At 45.9% G+C, this 21,083-nt stretch overlaps 1 long non-coding RNA gene across 5 annotated transcripts in view; it reads left to right on the top strand.

Moving 5' to 3' along the window:
* LOC108409306 (uncharacterized) overlaps positions 1–21,083 on the top strand; it is a 370,244-nt gene that overhangs the window by 75,092 nt on the left and 274,069 nt on the right. For 3 of the 5 annotated variants that reach the window (XR_012130124.1, XR_012130123.1, XR_012130126.1), the window contains exon 4: positions 10,815–10,882. This is a non-coding gene — a long non-coding RNA (uncharacterized lncRNA). Of the gene's footprint in view, positions 1–10,814; positions 14,681–21,083 lie in introns of those variants that run through there. The other 2 variants (XR_012130125.1, XR_012130122.1) reach the window with 2 other exon arrangements.

Raw genomic sequence — 21,083 nt, 5'->3', positions numbered from 1 at the left:
CAGGCTTTGGTGGCATTTAACATCTTGCCTAACTGTCTGGACAAGTTGGCAGCTTTAGAATAATTATGAAAAGGAATACCAGTAATACACCCTCATATACACAGCCCACAGACAAAACCTCCCCCAAGAGGTCCAATTGTTCTTGAAGAAGTTTCAGTGGCCTGGGACAGACCATTCAGCGTCTCTGCCGTAGGAATGGTGATAGCGTGGCGGTGGCTGCAGCTGCAGCTCAGCTCCGCCGTCGCCTGCTGTAGGATCCACGGCAGGAGCAGAAGCAGTGCGATCATCTTGTACCTCCGCTCTGGGGTTTTCCACTCTGCGTATCAGACGTTCAGGCACCCAAACGGGGTTCTGCTGGTCCTGTGGAAAAACACAAACCGAGCCTCGGGTCCAGATTATCACTGGGTCCGGGCCTTTCCATGTTCCTTCCAACACATCCTTCCACAAAACTTTAGGCATGTGTTTTGGATTGGATTGTTGGCCATGCCGCTCTGCTGCACTGCGGCCATTTTTGTCCTGTGTTCTAAAATCTTCTCCTATTCCCCATTTTTGTTTATATAAGGCATTCTTGAGGGTGAGGTGGGTGCGTTCCACCATACCCTGACCCTGAGGGTTGTCTCTAGCTCCCTGCTGCTCTCATGACACAAAAGGATGTCATCCATATAATGATAGATGATTATCAGGGGAAACTGTTTCCTGACAGTTTATAAGGCCTTCTTTACATACACATGGTGGGGCTATTAGCCATGCCCTGTGGCAATAAACCTTTGACAGTCTTGGGTGAAGCGGGATGGAGAAGAAACAGTCTTTGATAATCTCCACTTGCCAGACTTTTTCCTAATTACAAAAATAGGTGTGTTCCATGGCGAGGTAGAGGGCTGGAGGTGACCAGCTGCTATCTGTTCTTGTACTAAAGTGTGGGCTGCTTCCTTCTTTTCTTTGGTGAGGGGCCACTGAGGTACCCACACAGGCCTTTTTAGGCTGTTTTCCCTCAGTGGCCCCGAAGAAAAACCCAATCCTGGTCCTCCATCCCCATCCTCTCTCTAAAGGGGGAAGTATCCTAGTTATGATTTAGATGGACTACGTCTCTAATTCCGCGAACCTTTTGATTTCGTCGCCACTCTGCGAACCTTTTGATTTCGTCGCTGCTCTGCGAACCTTCACTGGCGCCTCCTCATTCCATATATTATAATAAACAATGTCACAAACACTAACAGGACACACACACTACACATAAACACCCACCGCAACTGCCTGCTGTCTGCCCTGCCACGTATACTTTCAGTTTACTCGCCGATCCACTCACCCTCCTCGGTTCCCTCTCCCGGTCTGGCCAGCCGACCGAATGGTGTCCAGCGACGTTCCTGAAGAGTTACAAGCTCTACTTCATCGGCAGGCGCCAGGGTCAGCAGATCAGGTCGCGATGAGGTTTAGCGATTCCCGGGTTTCGGCACCACTTGTCGCGACCCTTCAGGGACCGAAGCAACACGCCCAAGGTCTTGATTCTTCTCTAGGCTTTATTGTTTAATCTCTCGCGGCGGTTACAGCAGTTGTCAGGCAGCTCTTTTTCCCTCCCGGCGGGCTCCCTTATATTCAGTCACCCAACCAATCCGGGACAGTATCATGCGTGACCTTTAAGCGGATAGGTGTCACGCACCACTCTAAGGGGCAGCATGAGCTATGCACGGGTCGGAAGTCTGCTGGGCCAATCCCCAACAGGGAAGAGGGGAAAGGGTGGTGAGCAGGAAGCAGGCGCCATCTTTAGGGCATTGTCCAGCTAGAGTGGGGCTCAGCCTCGGCTGTAGGCCAGGCCCCCACAGAAAACAGTTTTAGATTAGAGAAAAAATGTGAAGATAGTATAGAGAATTCCCACATGCCCCACACCGAGCTTCCCCTGTCAGGAACATCTCCCACCAGAATGGCACATTCATCACCATTAATGAGTCAGCAGTGACACATTGTTAACTGAAGATGATGCTTCTTTCAGACTTCCTTCCTTCATTTTCCCGAACGTCCTTGCTCTGTCCCGGGACCCCGTCAGGGTCCACATCACAGTCAGTTGTCACGTGTCCTTGGCTCCTGTTGGCTGAGACAGTTTCTTAGATTTTCCCTTTTTTTGCTGACTTGACAGTTTTGAGGAGGACTGGTCAGGTGTTCTGCAGAATGTGGCTCTCTTGGGATTTGCCTCATGTCCTTCTCATTATTACCCTGGGGTTACAGGTTTCTGGGAGGAAGACCCCAGAGGTGAAGCCTCATTCTCACCACATATCAAGAGTGCACACAGTCTGCATGACTCATCACTGCCAACTTGAACTTCTGCCGCCTGGCTGAGGGCGTGTTGGTCAGGTTCCTCCACCGAAAAGTCACTCTTTATTCCCCCTTTCTGTCTTGTCCTCCTTGGAAGGATGTCACTATGACCCGAGGGTGGACATTTGTCTCTTCTCTCCCATTTATTTGTTAGCTCACCCATTTATTTATCTCCGTATGGACTCATGTATATTTATTTTATACTTTGGGTTATAATCCAATACTGTTTTATTTATTTTGTTGCTCAAACTGTATCCAAGGAGTTTTGATTTCAGAAGGACTTGGGTATCAGAAAGAGCAGGGGGACAGAGTTTGGTGTAGAGGAGGGATGGGCGGTGCAGAGGAGGCCTGTTGGTCATGAGAGGCCCCCACTCCGCCCGGCGCCTTGCTGCTGCAGGGCCCTGGCAGCTGCTGTTGAGGACGTTTTGGGAGGTGGGAGGAGCACAGCTCACTACTTTGAAGAATTCGAAAAGAACTAAAGAGCTAAAGAAAGGCCGATCTGGCTGGAGGCCTCTCTCGGTTCCCCTGAGCGGTTTTGATGACAGGCTTTAAAAGGGCACATGTACTCATACCAGCTCCTCTTACTTGTGCCACATGTTGACAAACTTGTGGATTAACTGGGGAGCAAAGCACAAGGAAAACCCCAATGGTCTCACCTGCCTGTGCACCTCAAAAGCAAGACCTCCTTAGTGGGAGAAAACAGAAAGGTGTGTGTGTGCTCACACTTGTGTGTTTTCAGACTGGTCCTGATGATTCATGGCATCTGCCGAGGGAATGGCAGGACCCCAGTGTGGAAATTCAGCTGCTAGAGAGGGGCTTTTGGAGGAAGGAGACCCGATTTCCAGTGCCTGCCAGTCATCACCTTGCCACATGACACTGGGCAGCATGCCTTTCTGCCACACATCACTGGGTCTTGGTGTCGTCACCTGTCAGACATGAGAGTGAGGAGCAGAGAGTATGTAGCAACAGGAACAAGGCCAGTGATAATGCTGCCTTTTACCAAGTTCTTACTGTATAGTAGATGCCATTTTAACGGCTGTGCACGCATCATCGCATTTCATCCCCATGACCTGAGAGGTCAGCATTATCGTCCTCATCGCCCAGGGGAGGAGATGGGTTCGGGCACAGTGAGGCCGATAGATCAAGAAAAAACCTCCATTCAAAAGATGGTTTGCTACTCACAGCTCCCAAGAGGAGGGGGCATGCCATGCAGGGTCAGCAGGGGAAGCACCAGGGCTGGTCGGGCACATTGTCCAGCTGGAGAGAACACAGTTGATGGCAGATTTGGAATTTGAGTCTTCTCCCCAGTACTGGGACTTTTATGCTGAAGAATGGGCAGATTCCTTGGGCTTGAATGCTGTCCAGCTCGGGCAGTTTGCATCCACTCTCTGTGCCTTCACTTTCCCATCTCTGGACAGGATCGGTAATAGGATTTGCTATCAGGAAGGAGGCTCTGTCATCTGAAAGACAGCCCTTGAGGGAAGACTTGTGTAGGGGCGGCTGAGACAGCTTCAGGATGCAGATGCATCCAGTTTAGGCTTATTAATTCAGACTTCAGTAGTTTGCAGTCTAGGCTGGTTTGAAGCCAGTAAAACCAGGCTTCTTTTTCAGTATTAATAAGAGTGTAAACAAGATTGGGTGGAGAGTGCTGGGAAACTAAGGTAGGCCATTGTTATCATAATATTGCAAGGGAATATTAATTCACACAAGCAAACAAACTATTTTCAACTACTTTGAGGCTGCTGTTTGTCCATATCAATAGTGTGCTAATTGCAAAGGACTCCTCTCTGTGTGGCTTTGGGCCTGCTCTGTTCGCTTTCAGTGGGAGGACTTTTTTACACTTGAAGGCAGTGTGCTTGTCTTTAAAAATACTCTGTAATGCAGATTTTCATTTCCCTGGGTGTTTGTCAGCCACCTGAGGATCCCTGAGGTTCGGAGAGGGTGCTCCAGGGAGAGGCAGGCAGCCTAATGGAGAGCTGCAGAGAGCTTGGGGCATGGTGATGCCTGAGCGGGGGCTTCTTAGGACAAGTGAAGGTTGACTTGGGTCTTGAAGGATGACGGGTTTGGCTTGATTTCGGACCTATTCCTCAGCCAGCACCCTCTCACGTGCCCTCTGCATCCCTCCTGTCTGTCTAGACTCCTTTTCTCACCCTGCCCTACCCTTCACATGATGCTCAGCCACCAGATGAGAACCCAAGGACCAATCACGTGGGGGTAGGCACCACCCCTTGGGGGCTGTGGCTGGACAGTGTGGGATTCAGGAAGGCCAAGGAATTGCCCTTCTTGGCAACTCACAGGGCAATATATTAGGCAGGATGGTAGAGCAGTAGTTCTCAAATCTGGATGCACATTAGAAGCACCTGGGAAGCTTTAAAAAATCAAATTCCCAAGTCATCTGAGACTGATTGAATTAGTAGAGTGTAGAATCACAGCTGTAGGGCTTGTCGTTTACACAGCTCCAAAGGGTGCTTAATCCCACTACTAGTAACATGGTTAGAGGGCTCCTCTGTGCTTCCCTTCCTTCTCCCTCATTGATGAGCATAACTAATTCATTACTTAAACCAGCCAATCTTTATTGAGCATCTGCTTTGTATCAGACAGGGAACGGTCATTTGGGGGCCCAAAGATGGATGACGTAAATCCTGCCCACAGGACTTCACCACCAGGGAGAGAGACCTGTGAACAGATCCTGGTACCCTGGTGTGGCCCAGGCTGCCACAGAGGAGGGTGCTCTATTGTGCGGGAGTGTGGAGGAGGCAGTGGAGATCTCATCTTGGAGCAGGTGGAGAACATTTCCTAAAAGAGGTAGCATCAAAGGTGTGCCTTTAAAGGAAGGTAGGAAATCTCCAGGCTAAGAAGAGGGAAGGGAATTTTGGTAGAGGGAACAGCATGTGCAAAGGCTGGGAAGTGTGAAACTGTTATGCATTTATCACTCTGTGTTAAGCACTGGGTTAAGCCCTTTACATTTGTGAACTCCATAATTGTACAAGGTAGGAGTTTTTACCTCCAGTTTATAGAGAGGCTTGGGGATGTTGAACGATGTGACTAAGGTCACACAATCAGTAAGTGGAGGAGTTGAGATGGAATCCGAACTGTACCCAATCCCAGAGCAAGAATGAGTTAAGGGGGATGGGGAGGGGAGTAGGGGTGGGGCTTGGATGAAAGCACAGTGGGAGGTGTGTGACAAGAGTAATGCTCACAATGGGATCTTATATTTATAGGCTATATAGTGCGCTGTGATTTCTAAAAAACATATCTCTTTCTTTTGTGCCCAACAATTCCTGGTTGGACTGCCTTTCAAAGTGCAACTGTCCCTCAGTCCTCTCCAAGGCCAGATGGATGCAGGAAGGTTGGCCTGGGCTCTGGGCCAGTGACAGGGTCAGCAGGACTTTGGCATGAGCACCCTGGGGTTCCCAGGCTAGGCTGTAGGGCTCTCTGGCTCTGATAGGGTAGGTGTTACACCGTGACTGCCTGGGGCACCAAGGGCATCATTCGGTGACATCCAGGATTCCTGTGGTCACGGGCTGAGGAATGTCATTGATTTGGAGCACATAGGCACTTGTGTTGGTGTCACCTTTGGGTTCCCACCAAATGCCCATAGTTCTCTGAGGTTGTCCATGGTTGTGATTCTCTGTGCATATCTTTTGTAAGAATGACATTCTTGTGGCGTGGCTAAGACATTGCTTTTAAAAAGCAAGAGCTCTGGGCTTTGAGTTGGTGGAGCTGGTCTCTGATAGGGAAGTAAGTGACCTGCTTGTAAGGACAGGAGGGTTAGCGTGTCTCACAGTGTGCTGGGCCACGCTGCTCCTTAGAACTCAGCAGGGGGTCATTTGTAACCCTGAGACTGGCTTTGAGGGACAAGGACCACTTAGTATTATAACAGAACTCCAGTCGAAAGCTTTAATCACATATGTTACACTGACAAAAGTGAGGACTTGTTTAAAGTACACATCTCTGGGAATCCTCTCTTGCAGAGACAAATGAAGTAATTTGAGGAACAGGCTCCGTCTATGTTAAACACAAAGGGGAAGAGAGAATTAATTAACAGGGAGGGGCAGGATTGATCTTGGTGCTTGACGCCTTGAGTTGTGGTTTGACACATCTGTGACAGCCCTTGGTACTCGTGCTGGGAATGCTCTTCAGCACATGTCCTCTCCACACGATGCAGTGGATGAATGAGACTAGCAGGCATCATAGCAGACATGAATGTTCCGTGGTTCTGAGGTACAGCTAGTTTGTACAGCACCTGAGTGAGAACTAGTAAAGGGACCCCCTTCTGGAAGCAGCTCTTGCTCAGCCTGGCAAGCAACCAGAGACTGATTTCCTTCGTTGCCCTGCTCTGCTTTCATGAGAGGGGCTGCCTTTGTGCATGCTGCACACCTGTGCCTGCCAGCCTGGTTTGCTAGTTCACCAGGGGTTCTGAGGCTGAGGCTGGGGCTTTTGGCTGGAGAATCACTCCTTCACTGGAGCTGACCTGGGGGCCAGATAGATCTGTGTCTGAATCCTGGCTCTGTCAGCTGGCTTCATCCCCTCATGTGTGAAGTGGGTGTGGTCAGGACCCGCCTCACCAGGCTGCTGCAGGAATCAATGAGATAATGCAGGAAAAAAGCAGAGCCCAGCGCCTGTCATGCAGGGTGTGCTCGGGGCAAGGCAGTGTTGGGAGAAGGTGCCTGCCCTGGAGGAGTTCCCAGGCAAGCTGTTTTAGGATGTAGGTTTTATTGTTACTTGGGTATGGTGAGGCCAAGAGTGGGACACAGTTTGCCACTGAAAAGGCAGTTGTTACTCATTCCCGAGAGGAGGAGAATGACTGCCATGCAGGGCCAAATGGGGAAGCACCAGGGTCAGTTTGGGGGCAGGAGTGGGAGGACATGTGGACAGAAGCCTTTATTGAGGTTTCAGAGGGAAGGGATGGGCAAGGCAGGGCAGGCAGGCTTAGGACTGGCTAGTTTGAATAGTTCCAGTGGGCCCTGGGATAGAGGGGCTGTCTTGAGTTGTGTGGTACCTGGTACCGGGGTGATTTCGGCAGGAGAATATTGGCCTGGATATAAAAGCTAGTAAAGGATGTGGTTAGGTGTATGGGCTTGGATTGGCTGGTTTGAGGAGAGGATGGGACCCGAGCCAGGGCTTGAAGGATGGCAGAGGGAAGGGCTCCCCAGGCCCGGGCCCTGGAGCATGAGCTGATGGAAAGTAAGCAAGGAGTGGTGGGGCAAGAGGAAGTGGGGTGTGGTGAGGGGACCACCCTAAAGGGCTGTTAGAGCCTGTGCATCAAAGGCCTTGGGTGCTGTGATGAGAGATCTGGAATTAGTCCTGTAAAAGTGTGCCCATGTGTGCGTGTCAGAGCGTGTGTGAGTGTGAGTGTATATGTGAGTGTGTGTGCATGTGCGTGTGTGGCACTGGAATGTTCTAAGCAGGTGAGTGACCTGAACTGAGTTCTGTTTTCAGCAGGTGCATGCGCTGGTGGGTGTGGGTCGGGAGTGGTGGGTGGTCCTTGGCCTTGCCAGCATGTCTGCCTCACTGAGCAGCTCTGCAGAAACACAGACCCCAGGCTCTTCCCCAGACCAGTCACATAAGAATCTCTGGAGGAAGGGCCTGGATGTTACATTTTTGCAAGTTCCCTGGGCAATTGTAATACCTGGTTGAGAACCACTGCCCAGGGCAGGAGACCAATGAGGAGGCTGATGATGATTTAAAAGGGTTTTTAAAGCTGCAGATTTCAACCCATCAATGGGTTGTGAAATCACTTGAAGGAATTGGGACCAGCATTTTTACAACAAATGTGGTAGGATAAAACATAATCAGAATGTATCACATGTATTAAGTGCTATTTCACAAAATCTTTCAATTAGTTGTACATATATACATACATACATATACACACACAAATGTGTGTGCTGGGTGATGGTATTTAATGTATTTCCTATGGTGGGTCTTGGTCAAAAACCTAGAAGGGAGAAGGTAGCATCATTCCCACCCTGAGGCTTTGGTGCACACTCAGATACTCTGTGCTGTCATGCACCTCCCCCTCTGGAGAGCGGGCCACACCTTGCTCCCCTCTATGTCCCTCTGCCTCAACCTGGAGCAACCATGTGGGAGGATAAGAGCCACGGAAGCTAAGAGGAGGTGAAGTTTGGTGGCCAGCCAGAGACATCTCATCACTTTCTTCAATTAGGTCTGCCCGAAAGAAGCCACAGGCCTGAGGACTGAGCACCCCAAGAGTCTTTCTTGAGAAGCTCCCCAGGGCTTGACACTGGCAGTATCACCAGGGAATCATTGGGAGGTACTTCTTACTTGCATTCCAGGGGACATCGTAAGAGTCAGATACCGGGCCAGGCAGTGTATTAGTTTCCTTTTGCTGCTCTAATGAATTACCACAAATTTAGTAGCTTAAAACAACACAGATGTGTTCTCTTCCTGTTCTGGAGGTCAAAGTCCAAACTGGGTTTTGTCTAAAATCAAGGTGTTGGCAGGATTGCACTCCCTCTGGTGGCTCTTTGGAAGAATCCATTTCCTTGCCTCTTCTAGCTTGCAGAGTTGCCTATATTCCTTGGCTTGTGGCCCCTCCCTTCATCTTCAAAGCCAGCAATGTCGCATCTTCAGATCTCTATCTTTGACTCTGACCTTCCTGCCTCCCTCTTGTAAGAGCCCTCTGATTATATTGTGATTATAATAACCCAGATAATCTGGGATTATCTCCCTCAAGATCTTTAACTAAACCACATTTGAAAAGTGCTCTTTGAATGCAAAATAATCTATTCACAATTTCCCAGACACAGGACTAAGAAGTGGAGCTCTTTGGAAGACCATTATTTTGCCTGCTACAAGACCTGTATGGTGCCATTTTTTCTTTCTGATGTCTGTATATCCATTAGACTGTGAACTTTTTAAGGATGAGAATTTTATAAGGTTCGTTTCCTTGGCCTGTATCATATTGCTTAACACAGCAGCAGCAGCTGTTGGCAAATTAGTTTTTGAGCAGATACATCCTGACCTCTTCACCTCATGGGTAATATCACTGAAACTGAGAGAGGTGAGTGGCTTGTTCAAGTTCAAGCAGATCTAGTGGCAGACCTGGATTCAGAACCCAAGTCATCTGAGTCTTTCCACTTTCCCACCAAAATAGACAATGGCCTAAACTCTCAGTGCACAATACAATCTATCCTATTCCCCTGGGATGACATTGATGTTTCTCCTAACACTGCTGGCTGGGGTTGTTTAGAAGGACATCATCTATTCATGTGGAGTATCAGAAAGAGTACAGCCTATGGAGCTTGTTTAAATTATGGAGACTTGGGTTTAAATCCTGCTTCCACTTTGTAACAATTAGCTATTGCTGCATAACAAAAAATAACAGTGGCTTACAACAACCATAATTTTTACATTCTCATTTGTCTATGGGTTAGTAAAGGGTTCTGTTGATCTAGGCCTGACTCGGCCGATCTTAGCTGAGTTTGTGCATATGTCTGTGGTCAAGTAGGCCAGCTAGAGGGCTGGCTGGTCTAGGATGACCTGAGCTGGGACAAATCAGTTTTGTTCCATGTAGTTTCTTTTCTTCCAGTGGGTAAGTCTGTGTTTGTTGTCATGGCAGTGGCACGGTTCTGAGAGAAAAAGTACACAAACTCAGAACTGGCACATTACCACTTCTGCTGCGTCTTCTTGGCCAAAGCAAGTGGGAGACTGGATTCAAGTGGTACAGAAACGCCCCCACTTCTTTATGGGAGGATCTGCAAAGTCATTCTGTTACAGGAAGTGGTTGAAAATCAGGACCAATGGCATTGTTAGTCTACCCTATGACTTGACCCCATGACAGGGCAATTTTCTTAATTAAACTAATCCCTGGTTTCCTCATCAGAAAAATGGGGAGTAGTGATAATACTTAGCACATTATGGTGGGGATTAAATTAGATAAAACTTGCAAAACATTTAACAGTGCCTGACACACTGTTCACTAATGATAGCAGTCACAGTGCTCAATAAGATCAGCGGTTACTACTGTTACTGTTATTATTATTATTGCATAACAATGGCTTGTATTATTATAATTATCACCAGCATGGGCAGAAAACCAAGGTCCTGGTAAGAGAAAACAGATGCTGGCATGATAGGCCTCACTTTGCTGGGAAATGGAGGAGGCCAAAGCATTGCTGTGTTTCAGGGTTTTGAGCACCCGTTACTCTTTTCATCCATTTCATAAGGAGGTGATTGTTGTTAAATAAAGATAAATAGGCAAATAGCATTCAGGGACAGCAGGGGATGTGAATTCAGGGGACCTGGATCCAAGTACTAGTTCTAATCCTCTTAGTTGTGAGAATTTGGATAAATTAGTTTACCTCTCCAAATCTCAATTGCTTTATCTGTAAGATGGAGATAACAGTGTCCACTTCACAAGTCTGTTATGTGAATTGACTCAACTGATTCAAGTAAAAAGATCTTTGGAAGCAGGAAAACAGTAGGCAAGTGTTAGTTATTATAATCAGTTCTTTCCTGTTTGTCATTTGTATCTGTCTCAGATCTCGGGCTGTCTCAGGATGATGGAGCTTAAGGAGATGATGGAACTTTCATGGCTCTCTGGTTATCTGTGAGCAGCAAATATATTTTTACTTGTGATTTTTCCAGCAGTTGTCCAAGCTTAAGAGTTTCATAAAAAGGGACAAATTCCAAATGTTCAGCCTTGTAAAATCAAAAGGAATGACTCACAGGTCATTAGCATCCCTGGAACATAGTGGCTTTTGTTTTATTGCTATTAAGCAGGATTTAGCTCTATTTTATTAAGGCAATTCTTACACTCATGTGAGAGGTTAATGCATTTCACACATAATCCGCTGCCTAGCTCCCTAAATGCTGAACCCATTAAAGCCAAGCCAGGCAGGTGAAGATTTCAAGATAGAGTGACAAACTGTGAGTGATGTACAATGAGTGACTGAAAGTTTCTGAGTTTTTTTTTTTCCCCTCTTCAAAATTTAAATTTTGTTCTCAAGCAGAAAAATAACAGGGCCATTCTGGCGAAAATACTTGGGAGCATATTGCAGCAGCAGGTAAGCTCTGCTAGACATTGACGTCTAGGTGATAAAGCTGGTGGTACTGAGAGAGCATCTTTTCACCAGTTCCCAGCCCCCTTGCCAGTTAGGTCTCCTTTTATTATTTCTCTCCATCCGGGACCTGGAAGGTAGAATCTGCCGATAATACTGCATTTGTTAAGCAACAGTGGATTTCCCCTTCCACAGTACTCTCGTCATCAGAGACGAAGCTGGTCAGAGTTTCCAGCAGTAGCAGGTCACAATGATTACATGAATATCTGAAGCCTGGAGGAGGAGGCAGGAGCCAGATCATGAAAGATTTTCTAAGTTGTTTTAGTGAGTTTAACCTTTATCCTTTAGGACAAGGGAAGAGGGCAAGTTTCATTTTGTTTTTTTAGATCAACACTACTGAGGTATATTACACACAGTAAAATGCACCCATTCATCCTTGTAAGTGTACAGTTTGATGAATTTTAACAAATACATTCACTCAAGCAGGCACCACCACGGTCAAGACACAGAACATGTCATTACCCTCTGTGAGTTCTTCCACGTCCTTTTACATTCAACCACCATTCCCACTCCTGCTCAGGCAACCACTGATCTGGTTTCTGTCACTATATACATTCATTTAGCTTAGTCACTTTATATAGATCCATTTAGCTGATTTTAGAACTTTGCATGTTTTGGATTCATGGTGTGTATAGCAGTACTTCACTCCTTTTCATTGCTGAATAAGTAGCCCGTTGTATCAGTTTCCACCATTTATTTATTTGTTTGCCTACTGATGCACATTTGGGTTATTTTCAAGGTTCTAGTTATACAGAGAAAGCTGCTATGAACATTAATGTGTGAATCTTTGTGTGGACACATGTTTTCATTTCTTTTGGGTAATTAACTGGGAGTAGAATTGATGGGTCAGATGCTAAGTGTATGTTTAACTTCTACCAACCTGTTTCCAAAGCAGTAACATTTTTCATTCTTACCAGTAATGTGTGAGAATTCCAGGAGGCTCTACATCTTTTAAATTCTAGCCATTCTGATGGGTTTGTAGATGTGTTCAATGTGTGTTTCCCTAAGGACTAAGGATAGTGACATCTCTTCATGTGCTTATTGAGAGCAGGATTTTAAACAGTGGAATCATAGGACCAAATCTGTATTTTAGGTTCTTGAACCAAGATGCCAACTTGGTTCCTGAATTTGACTTCTTATCATTCCTGCTGAAGTGCTGCAACTAAAGTAACAAGGAAATTCTACATAATATCTGAAAACGACAAAGAGATCTTAGCCACTTATCTGAAACCTCGGAGAGTTTTAGAAAAAAAAAAAAGGAAGAGGAGAGTGGAGAAAGAGGCAAGCACTGACTGCTTGCTCTGCTATGCATTGGTTGGTAGAGTGAGTGAAGAAATTCCACTCTGCCCAGCCCCTTAACTCTTCTTGGATTCGAGTGGTACCGTTGGAAATAAAGAAGACAAAAATTTCTAGGTCAGAAACTTCTAGCAGAAGTGGAAGAAGCAGGGCTCAGTCCTTCTCCAGCCACCCTCAAGATGGAAAAGAAGAAGAAACTTCCAGTTGTACCCTCATATCCTCCTCCTCTTCTTTCATAGCAATAGAACTTGAAGCTGGTCAAGTGGCCACCCAGAATAAAAATTACATTTCCTAGCCTCTCTTGCATCAACATATGGTCATATGATTGAGTTCTAGCCACTGGAATGTAAGCAGAAATGCTGAGGTTAATTTCCAGGAAGTGTTCTTGAAGGGAAGTTGTGTGATTTTTCTCCACCTTCCTACAGCTCGCTGGATTATTGATTGGATGGCTAGAGTTGAAGCATCGATTTTGGACCATGTGCTGAGGAAGATAGAGCAGTAAGATTGAATAAGCTAGAACCCCTGGCACTGTGGATCATATCAAACCTAAACGAACAACTTTGGGATTTCTTTTGACTATGAGAGAAATAAACATACCTTGTTTAAACCACTGGTTATTTTCAATTTTCTTTCACTTGTAGCTGAAGCTAATTTTAATTTATAAATTCTGATTGCTGACTGCCCCCAGTCATTTTTGGGGGAAGCTATCTTGACTTCTTAATCACCAGGGATTATCCAAAGTGAACCAACTATAAACGTCATCAACAAGTATGAGAAAATGGTGAAAAGCTGCTGGTTTTGTAAAAAGACTTAGTTTTCAAAGAGAGGGACTGAGGAACCAATCTGAACATTTAGCACAAACTACACCCAGCAAAAGAAATACTTTTGGAAAGTAGGGAAGCCTTCTTAGTTGTATTTTTAGCGAGGGTCGACATGCTCTTATGTTGATTTAAAAAGATCAGTCTGAAAACAATAAAGAGTTCTTAGGAAAGGTATGATTTCCATTCCTTTCCACCCTATGAAGGCTGTGCATTGCTGAGTGCAAACTTCAGAAACCAACCTGATTAATTAGAAACTAGCTTGAGAAATTCTCCCGAAACTCAGATGAAGATTATGAGGGGATGAAATAGAATAGAAAAAGGGAAAGAACCTTAGAATGAATGGGGAAACAAGCAAAAATAGGCACAGGGGGCCAGATACAGGAAATTTGCTTTCCATTTAATGGAAGTTCCAAGTGCAGAATGCTTCATAGACACAAAACTATAATTGAGGAAATACTAGAAGAAAATGTCCTTGAAATAAAAATATCTGCCAAAGGTTGAGAAGAAACATTGAAGGAAGTTCAAAATTTAAGAGGTTATCTTAAAAGTATCAGAAAAACCAAGAGGATCAGATTGTTGTCTGATTTATCTTCAAATATAATGGGAAATATTTTTTTTTTGAGGACATTTCATATTTATTGATCAAATGGTTGTTTACAACAATAAAATTCTGTATAGGGGACTCAATGCACAATCATTAATCAACCCCAAGCCTAATTCTCAACAGTCTCCAATCTTCTGAAGCATAACGAACAAGTTCGTACATGGTGAACAAATTCTTACATAGTGAATAAGTTCTTACATGGTGAACAGTGCAAGGGCAGTCATCATAGAAACTTTTGGTTTTGATCACGCATTATGAACTATAAATAGTCAGGTCAAATATGAATATTCATTTGATTTTTATACTTGATTTATATGTGAATCCCACATTTCTCCCTTATTATTATTATTATTTTTTTTTTTTAAATAAAATGCTGAAGTGGTAGGTAGATGCAAGATAAAGGTAGAAAACATAGTTTAGTGCTGTAAGAGGCCAAATGTAGATGATCAGGTGTGTGCCTATAGACTAAGTATTAATCCAAGCCTGACAAGGGCAACAAAACATCCACGCATGCAGATTTCTCTCAAAACACGGGGGGTGAGGTTCTAAGCCTCACCTCTGTTGATCCCCAGTTTCTCACCTGATGGCCCCCCTGTGACTGTGCCTGTCTTAAGTTGTTCCTCCCTTGAGGAATCTTACCCATCTCTGGCTAACCAGTCATCTTCCCGGGCCATACAGGGAAATGTAAAGTTGGTAAGTGAGAGAGAAGCAATATTGTTTGAAAAGGTTAGCTTTTTACTTCTTTGCAGATTTATGCCCTGTGGCTTCTATGCCCAGCATTTGTCTTGAGGTATCTTTACTACTTGGAAAAATTATGATACTCGGTAATTTCGATATGAGGCACGAATTCTACTTAAGGGTTGTAATTAGGAAGGAAGAAGAAAAGCTATAGAAGTAGCAGATGGAAGAAAACATGGGAAGATTATTTCTTTGACGTATCTTCTTGTAGAGTAACATAAGTATGTATAGGATTTAAACTAATTAAGTTACGTACACACATTAACATAATAGGAATACAGCTACATAACAAAAGCAGACCTACAATTACCAGCCATCTCCAGTGAAACCAAAAAAAAACAGTTAGGCACCCTAGGCATTTGTGAAAACTTATCAATGATATGATGGATATTGTCTAACTGAATTTGAATAGTTTGAGAAAAATCAGACAAATTAAAACAACACATTCCTGGGAACTGTTCACATCCCATATGTTCTTTTAACAGTAGATAGTCTATAGTCGCAAGATATTGGAGCGCTGCAACTTGCACTTCTCCTAATTCTTGGTTGAGTTCCAACAGTATAGATCCAGTCAAATTCGTTGTTTTACTGTATGCACAGGCCAGCTTAGATATCTCCTTCTTCATTCCAATGGCAAGTCCAGGAAACAGTGGGATGGATGCAGCTACAACTGCAACGGCGCCAGGATCTTTGTTGAAGTTTTTTGATGATCATCTTCTGGAATGACTCTTCCAGAGAATGTTGATGTTGGAAGTTCTTCTTCATATCATATCTTAATTCTTTTTCTGGGTAGCCAAATTAGGCTTTGATCCTCTGTATAAACACAAACAGACCCTTTGCCCACACTTTGATATGCCCTGTATACCATTGTGAAGAACTTATTGGATATCACCACACAGGAACTGCTTTTTTTTTTTAAGAGAAAGAAATATTATCAGAAAAATGTATTTCCATAGCTGATCATCTGACACCCTTAAAATGATCAAAATTAAGTATATTTAAAGCATGCATTAATCGTTGATTTGCAGTTAGTTTTATCCTATCAGGGAGTAATCCCCCTTTTCTTTCTTTCTTTCTTTTTTTTCATTATCATGAATCTACAATTACATGAAGAATATTATGTTTACTAGGCTCTCCCCTATACCAGGTCCCCCCCACAAACCCCTTTACAGTCACTGTCCATCAGCATAGCAAAATGTTGTAGAATCACTGCTTGTCTTCTCTGTGTTGCACAGCCCTCCCCTTTCTCTCACCCCCCCATTATGCATGCTAATCATAATACCCCCTTTCTTCTTCCCCCCCCTTATCCCTCCCTACCCACCCATCCTCCCCAGTCCCTTTCCCTTTGGTACCTGTTAGTCCATTGTTGGGTTCTGGGGAAATATTTTTAAAAGGTAGGTAGAAACTATTATCCTTTTTACAGATGAGGAAACTGAGGCACAGAGAGGTTAAGGAACTTGCTCAAGGTCACACAGTATAGGTAAAAGAGACAGAATATGACTCGGCTCATGCTCTTAACCACTATACTATGCTGCCTCCTGAAATAAGATAAGAAATGTTAACCTTCTAGTGAGGGAACCAGGCTTTATTCCAACACTCCCATGTATACGTGTATAAACGTATACATGTTAAAATGCAACTATGATAATCATCACTGGGGGGAGAGGCCCATGGAAATTTTTATGCTTAGAAGTCTAACCTGTCATTTCACAGATGAATGGCATGTAGCATTTATTGAATGGTTTCTCTTACCAAGTACTGAATGTCACCCAAAGGGAGAAACAAGGGGGAAAGACCTGAGTGATGATTTTCCATTTCCATGGAGCACAGGGAAACTCATGCCTATCAGAGGGAGGATCATCTTCGCCATATTCAGTGTCTGTTTATAAACCTCATCAACAGGGAACTCACTACCTTCTGTAGTATCCTATGTCTTCATTGGACACCTTGGCCCCAAACAGTCCCAGACTTCAAATAAACCAGATGGTTCTTGAGGGTTTGAGATAGAAAATGAGCATGAAGTCTTGGCTGGTTTGCACTAAAGTGAAAGGAACAATGTACTTATTTCCCATTCTAAGCTTTAAGTGTCTTTCCAAAGGGAAGATCATGTTTGTAATAGAAAATGGGAGTTTTTTATAGGTTATGATACAGCTTCCCTGGGGCTAATCTTGCAGTCATGGCCCCTGGACATCTGGAGTAGCCTCTAGTGCTCAAAGGGTCTCCTTGTTTCCTGATTCACTTACATATTCATTCATGGATTTTTTCCTATACATCCATTCATTCACTCCTCCCTTTATTTTTTTCATTCATTCACTGATTCATCAGGCCTTTGCTAGGCCCCTGCTGGCCTCTGTGCAGGACAGGGGAACAGGACCCGGCTCTGGGAGGTTCTGCCAGGTATATACTCAGACTCAAGTTGTTGACTATGAAGAAAGCTGCAGGTTTCCAAAGTGTTGGGGTTTGTGAGAGTAGGAGCTGCTCCCAGCATCTACTAGAGGACTGGAAACATGAACTGGGGGCAAGGTGCGTGTGTTGTCTTGACACGTATGGTTAATTCTCTGGCGAAATGTAGCCCTAAGAACTTGAGTTTTCCTTCTAGCTCACATTTTTCAATGAAGATCAGGGCTCAGGTCACATTTCCCTCTGCCACTGTCTAAAAACAATGCATAAGTCTCACTTTAGTGCATGTAGACAGTACAGGGAGCAATTATTTAGGAATCAATTTAAAATCATTTACTCTGTGACCAAATTTACAATTTTAATATCTTAAACCAGGCATGACTGGGGAGTAAGAGCAAGACCAGAACTAAGAATGATTCGTGCAGTTTTAATGTAGGGAAGTGGATGAAGGAAAGGCAAGACACCTCTTGCAGGCCGGGAGAGTGCTTGGTCAATGGTCAGGGTCAGGGCCAAAGGAGAGCAGACTGGAAGGTGGAGAAGAAAGCATGAAGGGTAAGTGGGGCTCGACTCAGTGATTTTGCTAGAACCTGGCATGTACTTTAGCTTGGGATTGACATCAACAGCCCTTCTCCAGGTACATCCTTTATGAAGCCCCTGCATGTGTTCCTTACCTCTGTGTGTCTTCCAGGACATTCCTAGGTCTTTAGGAGCAGCACCTGGCACAAGGAGCTTCCCACAGGTGGTATAAAAAGGCCAGGCCCATGAGTGACCACTCCTACCCCCAATTCTCCATTTCTCCAGCTCACTTCACCCCCAATTTCACTCCCTTTTCCTTCTTCCCTCCTCCCTTTTCACTTCCTCTTTTGTCCAGAGTCTTCTGAACTTCTTTTTTCTCCCAGTGATCTGTCCTTTCCATCTGCTCGTGTTCATTTTGCATCAGAGCAACATACAAAGCAATGCCTTCCGATTACCCGATGCCAGAGGTACAGAGATAAAAGGGTGAGAATCCCTTACATGGAGCAGCTTGCAGGGGAGACAAGGGCATTGCAAAATGAGGAAGCTCAAGGTGCAGTGGGATCACTGAGGAGCAAGCAGTGATTAAATCAGTATGTATGGGATGTAGGATTGGGGCGGGGGAAGGAGGTTGGGGAGAGTTACAAAGAGGAAATGACATGAGATGGGCATTGACCAATGACTGGGGGTTCACAGGTGCATGAGGGAGAAGGGCCTTCCAGGGAGAAGGAACAGCATGTGCTGAAAGCTTGGAGGCAGGAGGAGCTTGGTGCTTCAGTGCTCCTGGATCTCAAGGGGTGTGGACTTGGTAGGAAGGAATGGATCATGGAAGCCGGCAAAAGAGACACCACTGCTTTATCATGAAGAGGTGGAAGCTCATGCATGGTCTGAGCACGAGCATTCTACAGAAGTTCAGCCCCACCTTCCTGCACAGTTGGAGGGAGTGGGAGCTATGAACAGATAGGAGACCCAGGCCAGCTGCTGGCTACCTGAAGCTCACTGCTGGGCCTCGGCCCTGCCGCGTCCTGTCCTGCAGCCCTTGGGGCTGCTAGCTGTAGGGAGGAAGGGAGGCATAGGAAATTGAAGGAAAGACATAATTTTAGCTACCTTCTTAGTGGCTGAGACTTCCCTGGGCCTGTCAGCTCAGCCATTTTTATTCAGGTTAAAGGCAGGGCCACATTTTCATGTGGGGGTCAGGAAAGGAATCACTTTTCTAATAAGGAAGTTATCAACTCACTGGGCCACAAGCTTCATGTACAACTGGGCTTCTTGCAACCTTGAGCAACTCCCATGAAGCCTTGACTGGCAGGGCTGCTTTCATGGAAAGATAATTGGCAGCAGAGCGCAGCCCCACCAGGCTGCAGAGAGCTGTGGCTTCCTAGGAGGCAAGGCCCATACAGACCCCTTGGGGAGCCACAGAAGGGCTTCCACAGGCCCAGGCCCCTGGGATGGGGTCGCAGCAACAGGCTTGGAACTTTGTGGTTCTCCTGCATGCTGGGTGCCAGGCCTCCATCCATGAGGGGCTCTCCTTTCCTGGGTGCCGTGAGGGACAGTATTCCCACAGCATTCCTGTATTGTACCCACCTTGCCACAGGGTCAGCTGTGCAAACCACTGCTCAGCCTTACAGCCCACAGCGGAGCCAGAGGCCTCTTGGCTCATTGCTGTAGCCGTTCTGGAACTTGGCACTGACAGCAGTCATCCTCAGAGTCGTAATTACCACCACTTAGCCTGGGTTAGTGATCTGGAGCAGGGAGCAGCCCAGCCCGCATTGCCTCCTGCTGCCAGCAGACCAACTACGGGCAATAGCTTCGCGGTTCACAATAATAATAGTGATGATAATAGTTCTCATTTATCGGACACTCGCTGTGGACCTGGCTCGGGCTCAGGGTTTTACATGCAGAATAGAGCTTACTCCTGCTCCTCCCCCAGTTCTCCGCTCCCAGCTCCCCCCGCCCTGGGTCTGCTTCAGAACTGTTGATGTGCATGGCAGCTTTTACTTCCGAGGAGGGGAGGAGAGGGGTGTTCTGGGGTTGAGGTTGGAATGGATGATGTGCATTGCTTCCCATTCAGCCCCACCTGGCTTTGAGGGAGGTTTGAGCATTTCAGTCAGAGGGAGAAGGCCGGGAATAGACAGAACTTTTTTTTTTCCCTCCCATAAGATATCTGGTAAGATTTTAGGCAAGAAATCCTGGATAGAAATAGACAGAAATCTAGGGAGACTTTGTGAGGCTCTGGGCAAAGCAAAGCTGCTTTGGAGGGTGACCTTCTTCCCTCCTCTGCATGGACCCCAAAGGTTAGTGGTTTGGGGAACAGCCAGGGGCAGCCCTAGGCACAGGCAGTGACCACTGTGTGATGGACGGTGCAGGGTGGGCTTCCTGTTGCCGGTAGCGTTCTCCAGAAGCAGATGCTGATCACAAGATGATATTGAGATCACCACCCATTAAGGCGAGGAAGCATGTGCAGGATTGGGTGGAAGAAGGTCTGGGCCAGCCTGGTGGGGAGCTTTGAAATGTGTTTGTGCATCAGAGATCCACATCAGGCAGAAATGGCCAGCCCTCACACCCCTGCTTCTCTCAGTCACTAGACACAGGCTGTTCTGGGAAGGGTGACGGGATGAAGCCTCTGAGGCAGATCCCGAAGATGCTGAGGGCTGGGATGGCTGTGGACTGCACTCCCTGTGGCTTGGATTCTCCAAGTAGCTTCGTGGTGGGGTTGACGGGTAGAGGGGTGTGGGGACAGGGACAGGAGAACTGAGGTGGGAGAGGAGAATCAAACAGTGAGGGCAGCTGTCTGGTTTTGTGAGAATGTGAGATTCCCTTTGGCAACTCATAGAAAAAAAATTAGGGGACACCTGGGGAGATGAATTTCCATTAGTCAAACTGGTAGGACCTGGAGCCATCATAATTTGGTCATGGGAAGTCATTGTGACCTTATTTTCTGGTCCCGTGTGTGTACTCCAGTGAGATGAATCCCTGTTGTGGATTAATGGTGTGGTGTGATCTGTTCATCCCACACAAGAATCCCACTTTATAGATGAGAAGACAGAGTTCCTGAGGATGGAGTAGCTCAGGTGCTCAGGTCCCACTGGAGGCAGGACTTGAACCCAGGTCTGGCTGATCTGGAGCCCATGCATTTCTACCTGTTCTGCTGCTTCTCATCATTTGTGCAGGGAACCTTGGGGCCTTAGGCACAGTTGTCCCAGGTGGATCCTTACTGCAAATATCTCTGTTTCAAAAAACATGGTGAGCAGAATTGTTTTCGTTCACTAGGGCTGCCAAAACAGACTACTGCAAGCAACAGAAACTTACTGTCTGCCG

Source organism: Manis javanica, chromosome 4 (genome assembly GCF_040802235.1).
Source record: "Manis javanica isolate MJ-LG chromosome 4, MJ_LKY, whole genome shotgun sequence".
NCBI classification, from domain to species: domain Eukaryota; kingdom Metazoa; phylum Chordata; class Mammalia; order Pholidota; family Manidae; genus Manis; species Manis javanica.
This window is presented reverse-complemented; position numbering and strand designations above follow the sequence as displayed.